The sequence below is a fragment of the Excalfactoria chinensis genome, chromosome 12 (assembly GCF_039878825.1).
Source record: "Excalfactoria chinensis isolate bCotChi1 chromosome 12, bCotChi1.hap2, whole genome shotgun sequence".
In the NCBI taxonomy this organism is placed as follows: Eukaryota; Metazoa; Chordata; class Aves; order Galliformes; family Phasianidae; genus Excalfactoria; species Excalfactoria chinensis.
In genome coordinates this window covers 13,622,026-13,637,657 of record NC_092836.1, presented here as the reverse complement: position 1 = coordinate 13,637,657, position 15,632 = coordinate 13,622,026, and the positions used below count along the sequence as shown (strand labels likewise).

At 41.6% G+C, this 15,632-nt stretch overlaps 1 protein-coding gene across 1 annotated transcript in view; it reads right to left on the bottom strand.

Annotated features, from left to right (window-relative positions):
- Positions 1–13,096: 13,096 nt before the first annotated feature.
- Positions 13,097–15,632, bottom strand: part of WNT7A (Wnt family member 7A) — a 39,518-nt gene continuing 36,982 nt past the window's right edge. Inside the window, exon 5 of the transcript XR_011905154.1 lies at positions 13,097–13,215. The gene's annotated coding sequence lies outside the window, so the exon portion shown is untranslated. The remainder of the gene's footprint in view (positions 13,216–15,632) is intronic.

The window sequence follows — 15,632 nt, the reverse complement described above, 5'->3', positions numbered from 1 at the left end:
CTTCAGTTAAATGCAAGTCAGTGAATATTTTCCTCCAGTAGTGAGTTTGTCTGCTACACACATCTACTCAGTCTAGTGTGTTGCTGGTGGAATAGGCAGATGGTACCATTAAACTTCAGGGTTGATTCTTTCCTTTATTTCTCTTCGATTTGTTATTTTCAAAAGGCAATGGTAACAGCAAACTGCTGTGTCTGTTTTCTCTTCCTGCCTGCTTTGCAGCTTTCTTCCTAGCGTGATTTCTCCAGGCCTCTCAAGATCTACATTATTCTCTCCATACCTGCTCTTCCAGCTAAGCCTGGAGGCAGATTTGCTGAAGTCCATTAGCACAGCTTCCCATCCAGCCAAGAGATGAGTTGGTTATTCACCAGTCTCAGTTTTGATCCCCACAGAGCTCCTTCCAGCATTACCCCTGCCTTGCATCACCTCTGCATGGGACCACCTTGATCCTTCTCAACACTTTTCCCACAAGAGCAGTGCAAACATTTCCAAATGTCACCTCAGTTTTTCTTGCCACAAGCACTTTGCAAAGAGCCTATTTGTTAGTTACAAACTGATGTCAAAATATTCAGTTAGCAGTACGGGAGTTACGCAGCCTTGTCTCTGAGCTGTGATTTTGTTTGAGTTATTTGGGCTGCTTGCAGATGGCAAGCTATGCAACCCAACTAGTGAGGTACCCTTAAAAGAATGAATTGTTGAAGTGCTACTTTTAAATATCTTGGGATAAAGCATTCAAGGGCTTATTTTCCTCTCAATATTATATCCGTTTTGACTCCATCCATATAATCTCTTCCTGCTGAAATTAGGACCAAAGATGCACTTGTATGCTATGGTTTCAACTGCATAAATATCTACTTCATTTCTGTTGCCACTGCTCAAGCTGTCTAAACAACGGCTGTGAAGGATGGTAACAACTAACATGGAATAGCCCTGGGAAAGTATAATAATGCAAACTTAGAATGGGGGCGAGGGAAATTGTCTTATTTTCTTTTCTTCAGAAACATGAACTTACTTCCCCCATTTGTTTGCTTTAGTTTGCTGATTTGCCAGGTGCACGGATCCAGTAGACCAGGGCGCACCCAAGACATTTGCCTGGATGGTTTTCTTTCCTTTTGCATTGCTCTTCAGATCCTGTTGCATAAATTAACACGTCATTTTCCCACATTTGGCAGTGTACGGTCAGTGGTTAGAAGCGGCTTCCTTCTCTTGTGCACTTGTGTTGAATCAACAGCGTACAGTTGGGTAGGATGCAGGTCTCAAGTATGCAGAGTGTTATCAGAGTATCTGAGTTTTCATGTTCTATTGAGATGAAACAATCATTGTTTCCTACTGTTCGCTCATAACTAGGATAGTAATGAGTTCTTGTTTCAGCAGTTTTTGATCTTGTTTTGTGCTTCCACAGATTTTTAATTAAATGTTTCCTTTTGGTAATCTCTGTTTTGTGCTTGCCATCTAGTAGGCTTTTTTATTTGATCTGAGTCCTGTGAAGAATGAATACCACAAATTATCCCTGCAGTATGGGGATTGTTCTGCCCCTTGTTCTGTGCAGAACTAGAGGTGATTGTGAATCATTAAAAACACTACCCCTGAAATGAGCGTCAGCACAGGCCACAGGAGCTGGGAAGTTTTGGTCCAGTGATTAAAGAAAGGAGCTGAAAGTTGGGACTCTTGAGTGACACACTAAAACACAGTTGTATTTTTGGAGAAGAGTCTGTCTTTTACTTAAAACTCTGCACGGAAGGGGTGGCTAATTCTTTTGAAGATGATTTTTATCATTTTAGTCCCTAGTGGTACTTTGCCTTTAAAAATACTGTTAACTGATGTAGTTATTGTCAGCATCATAATTTAAAATGATTGCAAAGCAGTTGTCCCTTAGCTGAGGACCGCATTCCTTTCCTGAGTGTCACAAGTGCCTTTGGTTGGCTTGCAGTGGAGGATGAAGAGCTGGAAGATTAGAGTGTCTGTCCCTTGTGCTTTCAAAACGACTTTTCATTCAGTAGTGGCTAAAGCTGGTGGACAGATGGCTTCAAAAAGCCCTTTAACTAATACGTGTTGCCAGCCCTACATCCTCTCTTCTGTTAAACATTTCATTCATTATGCAGTTTGAAGAAATGGTGGGAGCCAACTCTTTCTGCCAGTGTCACCCCTGCACGTAACTCCCCCTTCATTCCAAAGAGCTGTCAGGAGGCGTTTTTCTTCGAAAGGGGTGGCAATCTAAGTCTTGTTACAATCAGCTTCTGAAGAGGAAGGGCCATGCATTCAGCCAAAGCACTAGCATTTGTTGAGATGGAATTAAAAACAATATGAAAGGAGAGGAAAGAAAATTTCAAAGGGTATCAGGGGGCTCAAACAGTTTCATCAGTTGGAGTGTGTTGCACAGACTTTGTTTTAGAGATCCAGCTCAGTGTACACAAAGAGAGCGCCTCAGATGCCGTGTGGGTTACCAACAAGGGAAAAGAGACATGAAAATAACACTGCAGCTTTTCCATTCTACATGAGTTTCTTAATGGCTTCGAGTAATTAGAGGCTGCGGAGCAATCGTGGCTATTTTTCATTCCGAGTCCCATTTTAATTCAGCTCAAAGTCACCTGTTGGTAGAAGAGGAGAAACAATCAACTGTTGGTTCTGCCTCTGGTTAAGTGTTCCCTTAAAAATGCAAGGAATGAGAGCTCCTCTGGGAACTGTGATCTCAGCTTCAGCAAACAGCTCAGCTGTGGGAGCGCAGGCACGGCCGTGCCTGAGGCAGCACCAAGTGCCAAGCTCTGGGCTGAGGCTCTTCCAGATGCTCTGAATAACTTGAGTGTGCCTACATTATATTTTACTAGTTTTTAAAGTATTCAGGAAAACTTCTCATGAGGAGGTGCTGATTTTAACTGAAGTGCCAGAAGATGTTTCTTGTCTATTCAGCTGTCAATAGGCACGTGCTCAGGACAAAAGGCCATGATATCACTGGACAATTTGTGGCTGTGCTCTCAGAGCATGCAGCCCTGTGAAGGTGGTTGCCTCAGGTTCTTGGAGGGAGCTGCTGAGCTCACCAAGGTTGTGTGCTCTCATCCATAGGAGAAAAAATTGCTCTTATCCAACTGAGGAGTGAAAACTGTATTTCTTCTCATACATTCCTCCTCCTTTCTTATATGCCTGTGCATCCAGTTTTGGTGTACCCCAGTAACATGGTATCCCCACCATGGGAAGAAGAGAAGGAAAAACAGGATCTGCATTCTATTCATATTGCGTGTGTTGTCTTTTTGCTGTTAATTTTTCTGTGAAGTATAAAACATTTTAGAGTAACTCCAATCATTCAGAGTAAATGGAAATAGACAGGAAGAGGAAATATATTACTTATTTCAAAGCACATCTCAAGCTTCTTTAAATTTGAGGAATTTAAAGCATTCAAGTTTTCTGGCTGCCTACTATGAGGAGAAAGGATAGGAATTTTTCCCCAATCGTAATAAGATTTCCTTAAGTTGCAAGAAATTTTTTTTAAGTGTTTACATATCCAAGTCAGTTAACTGATCACATGAAAAGCTCTAAACATCTTGGTATTACTGGTGCACAGATTGTGAATACGTGTGAAAAGTAGTTCCATAGGTAAATTTTGACTCCAGTCGTGACTTGTGAGTAACTTGTGAGTAACTGAACTCTTGTTATGTCGAGCTCTGCAGGCAGAACACTGTCATATTTTGATGGGACTGCGTTTTGCTTAGTGTGAGTGATTGTGTTTTGGAAATCAGTGCTCTGTCTGAGCACCAAATTCATGTTTCTGTACACTTGGTGAAATGTAGAATTTAAGTCTAAGGCTTCATACATCTGTCATTTTTAGAGGACATGAAGTATATATGTTCTTTAATAATTAATTTGTCTTTCTTATATCAGTTAAGAGCTTGGGAAATTTTGTTTCTTCACTGTAACATGCCTTTGCTCCAACTTTGTTACCAAATCCTTGGTATGTAAAACCAAGGGAAATTTTGCTTAAGTGACAAGTCAGAAATCAAAATGAACCAGCATTTTGATACCTTGTTCTGTGCTCTACACGCCAACCCAATCTTACCTTTTGTTTTGGCTATCTAAACAGTCATTACCTCCTAGCCTCCATTTCTTTCCACCAGAGGAGCAACAAAATTATACATGTAGCTTCTAAATACAAAATCTGATCATGTAAAATATTTCTGAAACCTGCCTCCCTTTACGGGTGATGCAGAAACAAGAGATAGCTCTGCTTAGTGGAAATTCTCACAAGTTGGCAGGGGACCATAAGCCTAACTGAAAAGGAGGTAAAGTATGAATTTCATCTAAGAATTCTTCTGAAAAAAGCTTGTGAATTCCAAGACAGCAGGGAGTATGAACTGTTTGAGCTAGCTGTGAAAAAAAAAAGGTGCTGCCAGAAGTTGCATAGCAAAAGACTGCATAAAATCCATCCACTTGTAAAAGCCACAATTACATGCAAACTATCCAAACAACCTGTTAATTCTGGAGATACATTTTCTGCACAAGCAAATTGTGAACACTGTCACCACCAACAGAAAGCTGGAATGCAGCATTTTGCTTGGAACAGATCAGTCACCAAAGAGACTGCTCCATTCCCTAAGCAAGGAAACAATGGAATTCTGTGGGGCTGGAATCACAGAATCATAGAATTGCTCAGGTTGGAAGTGATCTTAAAGATCATCAAGTCCAACCACTACCTGGTGGTCACGCTACCCTAACTAACAGCTCTCCACTAAATCATGTCCCTGAGCACCACATCCAAATGGTTTTGCAACACATGCAGGGATGGTGACTCAACCACCTCCCTAGAGAGCCAATTCCAGTGCTTAACAACCCTTTATGTAAAGAAGTTTGTCCTGATATCCAACCTGAACTTACCCAGGAAGAAGGAAGAACCCAAGATACTGTGAGAGGATCCCAGCATCCTTCACCAGAATTTGAGACAATCTTTCCAACAGCAAGTGGGAGAACCCTGTGGTAACCCCACAATGCACAGCAGGCTGTACCTAGCATGGCTGGTACTGCTACACTGACCTGCCAGATTCTTCATGGACCACATTGTGTCTCTCTCACATTGTGGAAAAGGGAAGTAGTATCGTTCATACACTTGTATACATCTGTGATTTGAGTGTTTTGCTATCCAAGCCCATTCAATCGCCGAACTAATTTGGCCTTAAACAGTGCAGGGCTCAAATGACAAAGCAGCAGAATACTTCAATGGACACTGTAGAAAGCACATCAGAAATATCTCAAACACTACTGTGATTTCACAGTTATTGACTGCTGACTTTGTGAAAACCAATCACAGTGTGCTATGGGGAAAAACTGAAGCTATTTCAGGAATTTTCAAAAGGGTAGCAATACATGTAATTCAAGAAATACTGCTATGTTATTTCAGAAACCATAAGTTTTATTTCTTATCTCTTCTGGAACTGAAAATTATCAGTGTAATGTGTAAAGTCAGAATGAATCCATCCTTCCTATCACCAGAAATCTCTTCTGAACTGTAAGCTAGTGTGAATCTAGGTATAAAATGCAACTTGGAAGGAGGTTCCTGTTATTGAAATGCATCTGGCCACTGAGATCAAAAGAGGTTTTGAATGGTTTCACAAGTGACAAATGAATAGGGAGGGATTTGGCAAAGAAGCTGTAGGAAGGGGCAGTTCGAAAGGACCCAGTCATTCCCTGTTCCTGGATTAAATCAGAACAAATGAAAGACAGTGAAATCCAAGAGAAGACTGAAATGTTTAAATGATGGAAGATAATCTGTTCTGAGACAAATCCTGCATTCCAAAACACCCAAATTTGAATTAACTTCAGTTCACAGCAGCATTAGTCAAGGGCTTTAAATGTGTTAATATACAGGACAGTATCGAGGAAGGCTTCAGAATTTGTGCTGAATTGACTCAGCTCGGTTCTAGGACAGGTTAAAACTGTGACATGATTATATCTAATTTGGTCTGTAGAAGTTGGATTGGGAAATTCAGAGAACTTCTTAGGCTGTCCTAGTATTTTGGCTGCTTTTCCCTAATTCACAAACACCAAAGGATTTAAATGCAAATGTTTAGGTTTCACTGTGGGACTATATCAAATATGTGAGTCTGCATCACACCAGAGCACAATCCAGATCACTGTGCGTTAGAAAAGGAGACTATGGCACATCTGCATGATAAATGATAGCAGAATTAAGCAATCTAGTACAAGTCTTTTGCCAGCAGTCACTGAACCATATTTAGGTGAATGCAAGAGTATTGCAGAACAAAAGTGCTGGACTCGCTGTTGATCTAGTCGTGGTTCTCCAGTGCTCATCAGACATGAACTTACACGTTATAAAGAATACCAGTAATTTTGCAATGCAGGCACATTTCACTGAAGAGGGAGGTTGGTTGGTTGTTTTCAAGAAGCAATAAATTCTTTCTAGTGAAGAATTCTGTAATCTGAATATATAACCTAATAAGAGTCAGCTGATCATGGCTATGTGCTACATCTCTCCAATTTTCCTCCATGGAGGTATGGATCTTCATGTTACTTTCTTCACAGCAAGTTTCCTTTTTAAAACTGAAACACTCACCTTGTAAATCCTATTTGTAATGCTTTATAGCTTAGAACATGAGACGATATGTCCTAAATCAATAGGCCCCCCACAAAAATGCAAACCTCAGTAGTGTAATTATCGTGTAATGACATTAGACTGTGAATTTAGCTTTCCCGTATAATAAGTACCTTGATGGCTGAGACTGTAAATTAGTATCTAATACCATGCATTCTATACAGATCTTTTTTGTTCTGTGGTGGTGATGTTATTTTTCCATTGCAGCATCATTAAACATAGCAGAACATCACTTGATGCATTCTTCAGCTAGTCAAATTTCTTTGACTTCACTTAATTGAGTTGAACCACTGAAGTTTTAATAAGCAATTTTAAGAATGGGGTTATTCCACAGAAGAAAGGAAGATGTTTTCTCCCCTGGGTTGCTTATGAATACTAGTCCTGAAAGATGAAATTAATCTCATAACATAAGAAACTACTGGGAGAAATTGTTCAGTGTAAGACATTAATGTGCATTTTAACAGTTACTGAATAATAACTGAAAGTAAACTTCACGTTCAGTCATTCAGTAATCCTACTTATCTTTGATTTTGTTAGTTAATGTTTTTCAGTTGCCAAAGCACTAACTGCAGGAGGGAATCATTCTAAGCTAATTACTTCCAAATATTGTGCTATTAATACCTTAGGCAATCCAGGAAGTTGCCTTCCATTTTAAGGCTTTTATGGAAAAGAATTGGAGCTAGCCTAGAAAAAAGCTCAGGATGCTTTGGCATTCAGGGAGGTGGAGAAGGGAAGCAGTGTGCAGGGGAGAAGGAACTGTCAGGATCTGCCAGGAATTATGCATGCCAAGGCAAGAGATCTGGAACTCAAGCGTTGCTTCACAGCAGTGTGCGGTTGCAGTGTTGCTTGCTGCTGCATAAAATACAAAAGTCAACCCCTAATTTAGTGGAATGCCATTGGATGAGTGTCACAATACATGCAGTTTGTGGCAAACAGCAGTGTGTGCACACTCTATTTTCTATAGTCTGGAAATGGCATAACTCTTGGCACTGAGCAGTGGGAAGACCCTCTGATGTCCTTCTTGTCATCTTCAGTATCTGGGAGAAAAGGCAAGGCAAGCTGGTAACTAAGTTCTAGTGGAGAGTGATTGCATTCCTGCAAGTGCCGCAGCTCTGTGCTTCCATGCTGTATCACATACACCTGAAGGTAGACTCAGCCCCTTCTGAGTCCTGCTGCACCTGAGCTTTAAATATTCTGGTTATGTAGGGTGCTGGTATACACTAGGGTTTTATTTTAGTAATAGTAGGATGTATCATTGGCATAATCTTAAATCTCAGTGGAAGGATTTAGAGGTATCTGGATGCTCAGCCTCACTCTGTGACATAGTAAAGCTGTACTTTTTCTTGACTTGAGACGTTCAGGAAGAGTTACACATGGAGAAATTATTTTAGGTGATTGTCTCATTTAAGCAAATACGAAATGCTAATTAATGAAAAGATCCAATCTCCATTCATCATTTCATACTGCATTAATCCAGTCCTAACTCCTAACCTTCAATAAGATGCAAGTCAGAACAGAATTTCAGCAGCTTTGTCCCTGGAAAATCAAAGACAAATCTTAGTAACAAAACCAAGCAGGTTAAGAATAAGCTTCTAATTATTAACATTCTTGAACAAACTACTGAGGAACTGAATGAGTGAGAAGATCCATAGCTGAGTTAATAATCACTTTTTGTTTATGCAACTATATCAACTTTTAGTTTAATACAGTTTTGGCACATCATTGACTTACAGATACAGTATATTGGAAACAAAGAACAGTTCTGCCTTGCTGGAATGGATTTGACTACTTTCACTATAGTCATGCAGGGAATGACAAGATACAGAAATGAGAGTAAGGGTAGAGGAAGCAGTGTATGAAAGAGGTAATGTGGGACAATAGAAGGGATTAGATGAGAGTCTCAGTTGTAAATGCAGTCTGTCTGCATGTATCGCTATCTGTTTATTCTGTTCTCTGTTTTTCAGAGGGAGAAGTTAATTATCTGTGACTTATTTGCTTATTACATTCTATGTGTATATTAAAACAAGGTCAACAGTCTTGAACTAGGTTATCTAAGGAGTGAGAAGGTGCCTACAGCACATTTCCCTTCAGTAGCAACATACCTGAGTGAGGAGTGGATACAATCTGTGGTGACTGAACAGCAAAAGGACAACCCTGTTCTATGTTCTATGTTTTGTTTTGGGACACAGTTGTTTTTCCATACTCTTTCATCTTTGAACTTCTCTCACTGCATGTGTACGACATGCTCACATAGGTTGCTGGTGTCCCAAGACACTGTTGAATTCTGACAGCTGTGCATGCATTTAATGTAAATAGTATCACTACATGCTGCTGGTCCTGCTATGCTCTCAAAAGGAGGATAGCCATCAAAACACATAAACTCACAGGCATAAAGCATACAGGGCTGTACTGACAATGCCCAAGCCTGACCTTGAGTGTCTCCAGGGATGGGGTATCACCAGTGCTCTGGATGACCTATGCCAGTACCTCACCACTCTTAGTGCCAAAAAACTTCCTTATATCCAGTCTAAATCTCTCCCGATGATTCATGCCAGATCAGTGATGCAAGAGAAGTTGGTTCTCAGGGATTTTCTTTGCTATGTAGCTGCATCTCATGCTGTTGAAGGAAAAAATCGCAGTACAAATCATATTCCTTTGTCAATGGTCTTTTTTTTATCTAATCCAGTAGTCTCACTGGAAGGTCAGAACAAAATTTACTTGTTGATTTGATCCAGAAAGTCCTTTCAGTGGATTTGAAAACGACAGCAGCAATCACTACACCTATTTTTGAAATTACTTTGCCCAAGTACTTGTCTGCTGGGTGTTTTGTCAGTGTTAACATCTCCATTGCTGCTGGTATTTCAGAACACTTGCAGTGCACAGCCTGGCTAAAACACAAGCTGGGTGCAGAAAGCTCCACTCACAAGAGCGAGCTTGTTGGCTAGATTTCCCTGAGAGAAACTCCAAGGTGCCTTTGTAATGTAACCTTATTAATGATGGAAACTGAGTCAAAAGAAAGTATTGCAAGCCACTGAGGTTAACCAATATGCCACTTAAATATAACTGTAGTTTGTGTTATCTGTAACCGAAGAAGGTCATAGGATCTATCGTTTCAGTGGGAGTTTGCGGTGCCAACAAATTAGCATCAAAAGCTCTGGTTTGGCATACAGAGCAGGGGAATGACTACAGCCTCTGAAACTTCTCAAGAGAGCTGCGAACGGAGAAGAACAAGCTCCCTCGAGCTTGTGATCTTACTGTCATTTATTACAACAACCCAGCTCTTGTTGCCAGCCTTAATGGGCTGAGAAACTGTCGGCTGAGCCTTAGAAAGCGAGTGGCAGGGCTGGTGATGCCAAGCTGTCTGGTGGGAAAGCAGACCCATGGGAGGTGTGCAGTGCTGAGAGCGATCCTGTCTCACTGCTTCCTGCTCCAGGGCTTGGGCAGAGTGGCAATGGGATGCGCCACAAGGGCTTCCGAGAGCATAGCAAGGAAACCAATTTACTTCTAGAGTAATGAATTTAAGTGCTTTTGCCCTTTCGTTACTAGACTGGCTAAGAGGGAGAAAAAAGGGGGAAGGCAACGTCTTCCTCTTTTTCACCTCCCTCTTGCAAAATCCTACATGCCCTTTTGGCAGAGATCCATCATTCACTTAATGTGTCCTGCTGAAATCAATTCATGTGTCAGAATCTGGAGAGAGAGAGAGACCAAAATTTGTTTGATCCCTTCCACAGATCACTCAAGAGGACCGTTCAATTTCATGTGATACATTAGAGAATGATGGATTCCAACAGAGAGGAAGAAAAGTCTGATTGTATAAACCAGCTGGTGCAAAGTCCACCAGCAGTTCCATGGAAGGGAATTTGCCTCCTTTGGCAACTGAAACCTGCTCTCTCTATAGTGAGCAACTGCACCCAGCTGCACAGGGAGCTCAGGGCTGGAGGTGCTTCACTGCAGGCAGCTCAGGTGCTACTGTCACCGTGTTTCTCCTGGGATATGCACAAGGACAGCTCCCAGTCCACACCCCATCAGGGCTGCTGGTCCTCCAGCCGCTTGTCTTGGCTGACTTCACGCATTCTGACTCCTGCTTTAGGATTCCTTGGTGTCTGCATAAAATTCTGCATAAAAGTCAGCATAAAACTCACCTGTGTCATAGAAACTGGAGGAGGCTGGGGGGTGAAGAGAGAAACAAAAGTTTGGTCCAGATGTCCGTAACTACCTGCTAATGAGAAGGGCTCGGTGTGCAGGTATGAGCTGGACTGACAGGTGACAGCATGCTGAGAGGGTTGCATTTCTGCTGTTGCAACAGACACATGTAGGTCTTCACTACTCAAAATTACTTTTAATTAAAAACACAAGTCCATTAAAAAGAAAACAGCTTAATCTCACTTTTCAGTAAGGATTGCTACAGGTGTCAGCCAGCAGAATGCTCAGCAATGCGTAAGCTCACCACTACTTCCCCTCTTGCTTTTTAGGTTCATGTAGCACATCAGGCTGGGAGGCCAGAGCTATACTTAATCTGGCTGAAGCTCTGCCCAACTACATTAACCTGCTTATAGGCTGATGAGCTGCTTTATAACTTCCCCATATGTAGTTCCTCTGGTAAATAGCACAGGCCATGATGTCATGCTTGCTTAAAGCAATTTGTTGAGTTGTAAATATCACTGATCAATTCCTCTGACTGAATCCCGTGACCTTGGGTGTGATCCATAGCAGTGCTGACTTTAATGTATTTTCTAGCCTTAGCAGAAGTACTTTTAGCTGCCCTTTCCCATTAACTTCCCATCTCACTAATAAAATAGCAAGAGAATTATATTCACCACTTCTGCCAATTCTAACCGGAAGCAGTTCTGACTCAGGAGCATGGCTGGGTTTGGCAGCACAGGTCCTCAGCCCAACATATGTTACAGTACAAGTTCATCCGACCACAGTGTCAGATTTAAATGTAAGGAGCCTTTCAGTGACACCCAGGGCAGCCCAGGGAATACGCTCCCTGTACCTGTGCTGAGTTTTATGATGAGATTCCCCAGCTTGAAGGCTTAAAGCCCCAAGTCTGCTCCTGCCCTCCCCCAGAACTGCAAATAGGCATTTCTGAAAATGCTTGGTATTTGTTTCCACTTGATCATCTCCTGAAGGAGGAAAAATATTTTACTGAGTTATTTTATAGGCTTTTGGTGGGATGATTGAGGACAGGATGCTACTGCCTGACAGGAAGGATATTTGCACTTGGGATCTTTTTTTTTTCCTGACATTTGAGGTGATTCCAGTGACCCAGGTCTATGTACTACTAAATAAATTGTGTTTACACTATAGATCATGGGTCAAAATCATGGGCAGAGCAGGTAGCTTGGCCAGATTTCTCTGACTCGGACTACTAAGCCCTGACACTATGGCACTGCTATGTCCTCACACTAGAAGCATTTTAAGTAAGGTCAAGAGCTGATGAGCAGTGTGTGATCTGCTCTTGCTATCTTTCTGTGATGACATGTGAAATCCCTGCATGTTTGATTTTGCTTCTAGTCCTAGAATAGGGTGCTGGTGCAGTAGGTACCGGATACAACCCTGTGGGAGTCTGGATCTCTGTGGTCCCCATGGAGATTTTGCACTTCTGCAGCAAAAAATCCTCATCTCTTCACAACACACTAGTGAAAAAATCGCATTGCAATACTGTCTTCCACATTTCCTTATACAGCCGAAGTAACTTCAGCATCTTCAGGTCAGCAGTTTAATTTCAGGTGTCTTGGCAATGGAGTTTGCAACAGATGCTCGTTTCTGTGTTGCAAACCTGATGGTGGGCAGAAGAGCAGCTCGTGGTCTGTGCAAGTGATGTGGGTGGCAAGGAAGTGTGAGCTGCAGCCGAAAAAGTTGCTGGAAAGTTTCTTCCCTAGAATCTGAAGTTCAGACAAATAGTCCGTACTGGCTGTAATTTAAATTCAATCAATATTCAGTTAAAAAATAAATAGAAAGCTTTTTAGATGGGTGATGTAAGGGAATGTTGGTTCAAGGAAGTAATTACATATTATGTAGAAAAAGTCAATTTAAGTTCTCAATAATTTACTTAAGTGATTTACGTGACTGATGTGTTGTCTTGACCCAGCAGGGCAGAGCAGCAGACACTAAGTTATGGCATGGTTCCAGCAAAAGCAGCCGTTGTTACTGTCCGACATAAATCATTAGCTACTATCTCATTCCAGGTGTACACAGGTGCTGTTCTTTTCTTTTTTTTTTTTAAGGAAAAAAAAAAAAAAGAAAAAAAGTGATAAATTTTATGTTTGTAAACATAACTCTGTCAAAACTAATCCTGTTTCTGGCAGATGAAGATGTTATCCATACCTCTCGGTAAGGCAATATACATTTGCAGGAAATAAAGCTCCCAGTATATAATTAGCTTATAATGGCAGTCCATAGGGAAGCAGGGGTGAGTGCTGTATTTTAAGCTGAGTAGCTGTGAAAGAAGCTGCTCTCTCTGTCAATGTTGCATCTGCACATGGTGGCAGTTCCAAAAATGTCAAGTAAATGTGGCTGGGTTGAGCAGAACAGCTCCAGGCTGAGTCTCTGCTGTGGGCTGTGGGCAGACATCGGTGGCTTCCCAAGGAGCTCTTTGGCCTTCTCCCACGTTCCATACCCTGTGTGTGAAAGATAGAGATTGCAATTTGTAGCCATGGTAACGATGCTGGTGAATGCTGCCTTCCTCTTTGCTCACCCTACCTGCGATACACAGGATCCTTTTAAAGGTTGGCCTTTGTGCTGTGCTCTTTTGGTAGAGCTGAGAGCCAACTTTAGCCTCTGAAAAGATGAAACCCAAGTGAGTTGCTGGTGTTGTGGGTAGGTGTGATGCTAACTTGGTGCTGAACTGCAGCAAGTCTGAATGCACAGCGCTGAGCCCCTTGCTCCTTCCTCACATGGAAGAGAGGCCAGCTGTAGCCTAAACTTAACGCACAGCTCCTTTATGCTATGTCTGCCAATATTCCTGGGAGAGGGTTGGGAAGGTGTGATGAGACCATGTAAAAATCTTTGAGCTAACTGTGTGTTGTACAGCTGTCTTCCTTGTTGTGCTCAGCCACCCAAACACTTGGCACAGCAGCATCAGGGTTCAACTCCCCTCAGGCTTCGGAAGCACCTTTCCAAGGCAATGGGGACAAGGCAGAGCTCAGGGAAGCAGAGCTTGGTTGTGGAAATTGGGTATGGCTGCCCACAGTGTCTGAATGTGGTTTTCAACACAGGTGAAATCTCTCTGAGCCAGCAAATCACTTGTGGGTCTCTTCTGACTCGGGATGGTCTGTAAGGGGAGTACTATGGGGCAGGGGACTGCAACCACTTAGAGCATTGGAAAAGCATCTACTGAGTGTTTTCCACATACATTCTTATAGTAATCAGTAGCTTAACATTTCTTGAGCTCGGTTATGTAACTAGATCATTAGATTAACATTCAGGACCTATTTACTGTGACAGAAAAACAGTACTCCTATGATCTACCATGAGCTGGTTTTAGATTTCTAACTTCAGCAGTAAATATGGTTGATAAACTTGCAGTTAAATTAACATGATATCCCTGAAATATTAGTAGCATTTTGTGCTTTACAGATGAGAATAGATGTTGAAATTAGTTCTCAGGGAATTAATATGAATTTCAGTCCTTTCAGGTTTTCGTTCTCTTCACACAGCCTATAAATACAACAGGCAGGGTTTAAGTCACTGGACTCTTAATGTTATAAACATTTAATGAAGTTAAATTTGAAGTACAACACGTTGTAAAATTGATCTGATCTTTCTGGGGAGACAAAGGGAAGAAAACTGTTTGAGTCATTTGGAAAACAAATTAAGAATGATATTCATTTAACTTTGAGGTGGAAGAAAAAATACAATCAAGACAACATGCAGACCCATTCTAATTCTAAGGACAGGATTGGGACCAGAGGAAGCCTCAGTCCATGTTAGCTGCCATGCTACATAAATTAACAGCGCTGTCAGTGGCTGCGGCAGCCCAACATGAATCACTGGGGAGATGACAAGCTGTGCTTTCCTAGAAATTGGAGGAATCTCACTCTAAACGCTGCAGCTCAGATTCATTTTTCACAAAGTAGCTACTTTAGCAGCTGGAGATTTCAGTGCTATCAGCCATATGTTTTCACTCTCGCACCGATATTTAACTTATTGCAGGGACATTCACCTGCTCCCAGCGTTGCTCCCATTTCATCGAGCACAATGCTGTGTCCTTTGGCTGCGGGACAAAGCTCTCCCTCCCAGAAAGGCCTGCAAGTGCTTTCCTGTAATTGGCTTTCTAAGGAACGTGTTGGAGTGTAAGCTTCTCTCACCTTCTCAAGTGGGAGCAAGGAACTCCACTGGCAGCCAGATCAGCTTGCTAGTACAGTTTAACAGCACCTAGCATCTCCTAAAGAGCTAAGTGGGAAGAAAAGCAATAAATAAAAATAAAACCCTATTAGCAAAGGATTACTGTGTAAAAATCTGAGACAATGAGCAGGAAAAGTGAAGGGCAACGGACGTGTTAAAATGCTGCAGACAAGTTGCTCAGAGGAAAGTGTATTTGTTCTTTCTTTTTAAAACTCATTATTTATCATCTCTTTTCTTTGGGCCTAATGTCTCACTAATGAATTCCAGGGGGATTTTTCAATCATGGTGATATCATGGGTTAAACCCCTCTTTACTTTTTGAATGTAAATTCTTCTTGACATTCTTACTTATTGCGGAGCATTGACTTCTTTCCTACAACAAAACCAAATGCTATTTGGTTTTGCATAGTTAACATTTTGCTAATGGGTAGCCAAGATTCTCTCAGCAGCTCAACAACATTTTCTAAAGCACACTGGCGTTGTTGTAGCAACTGGTGGCTGATCTGTGAATAAAGCAGATGTCATTGTGGCAGGAGAAAGAGAAAATAATCTATCACCCAGCCACTACCATTCCTGCCCGAACAAGTCATCAAAATGACAACTTTGGTGTGCAGTCATCAGTTAAGTTCTGCGTATCACTTTAACTCATCTTCTCGATGCACAGACCAACGTTGTGTTATAAACACTGAGAG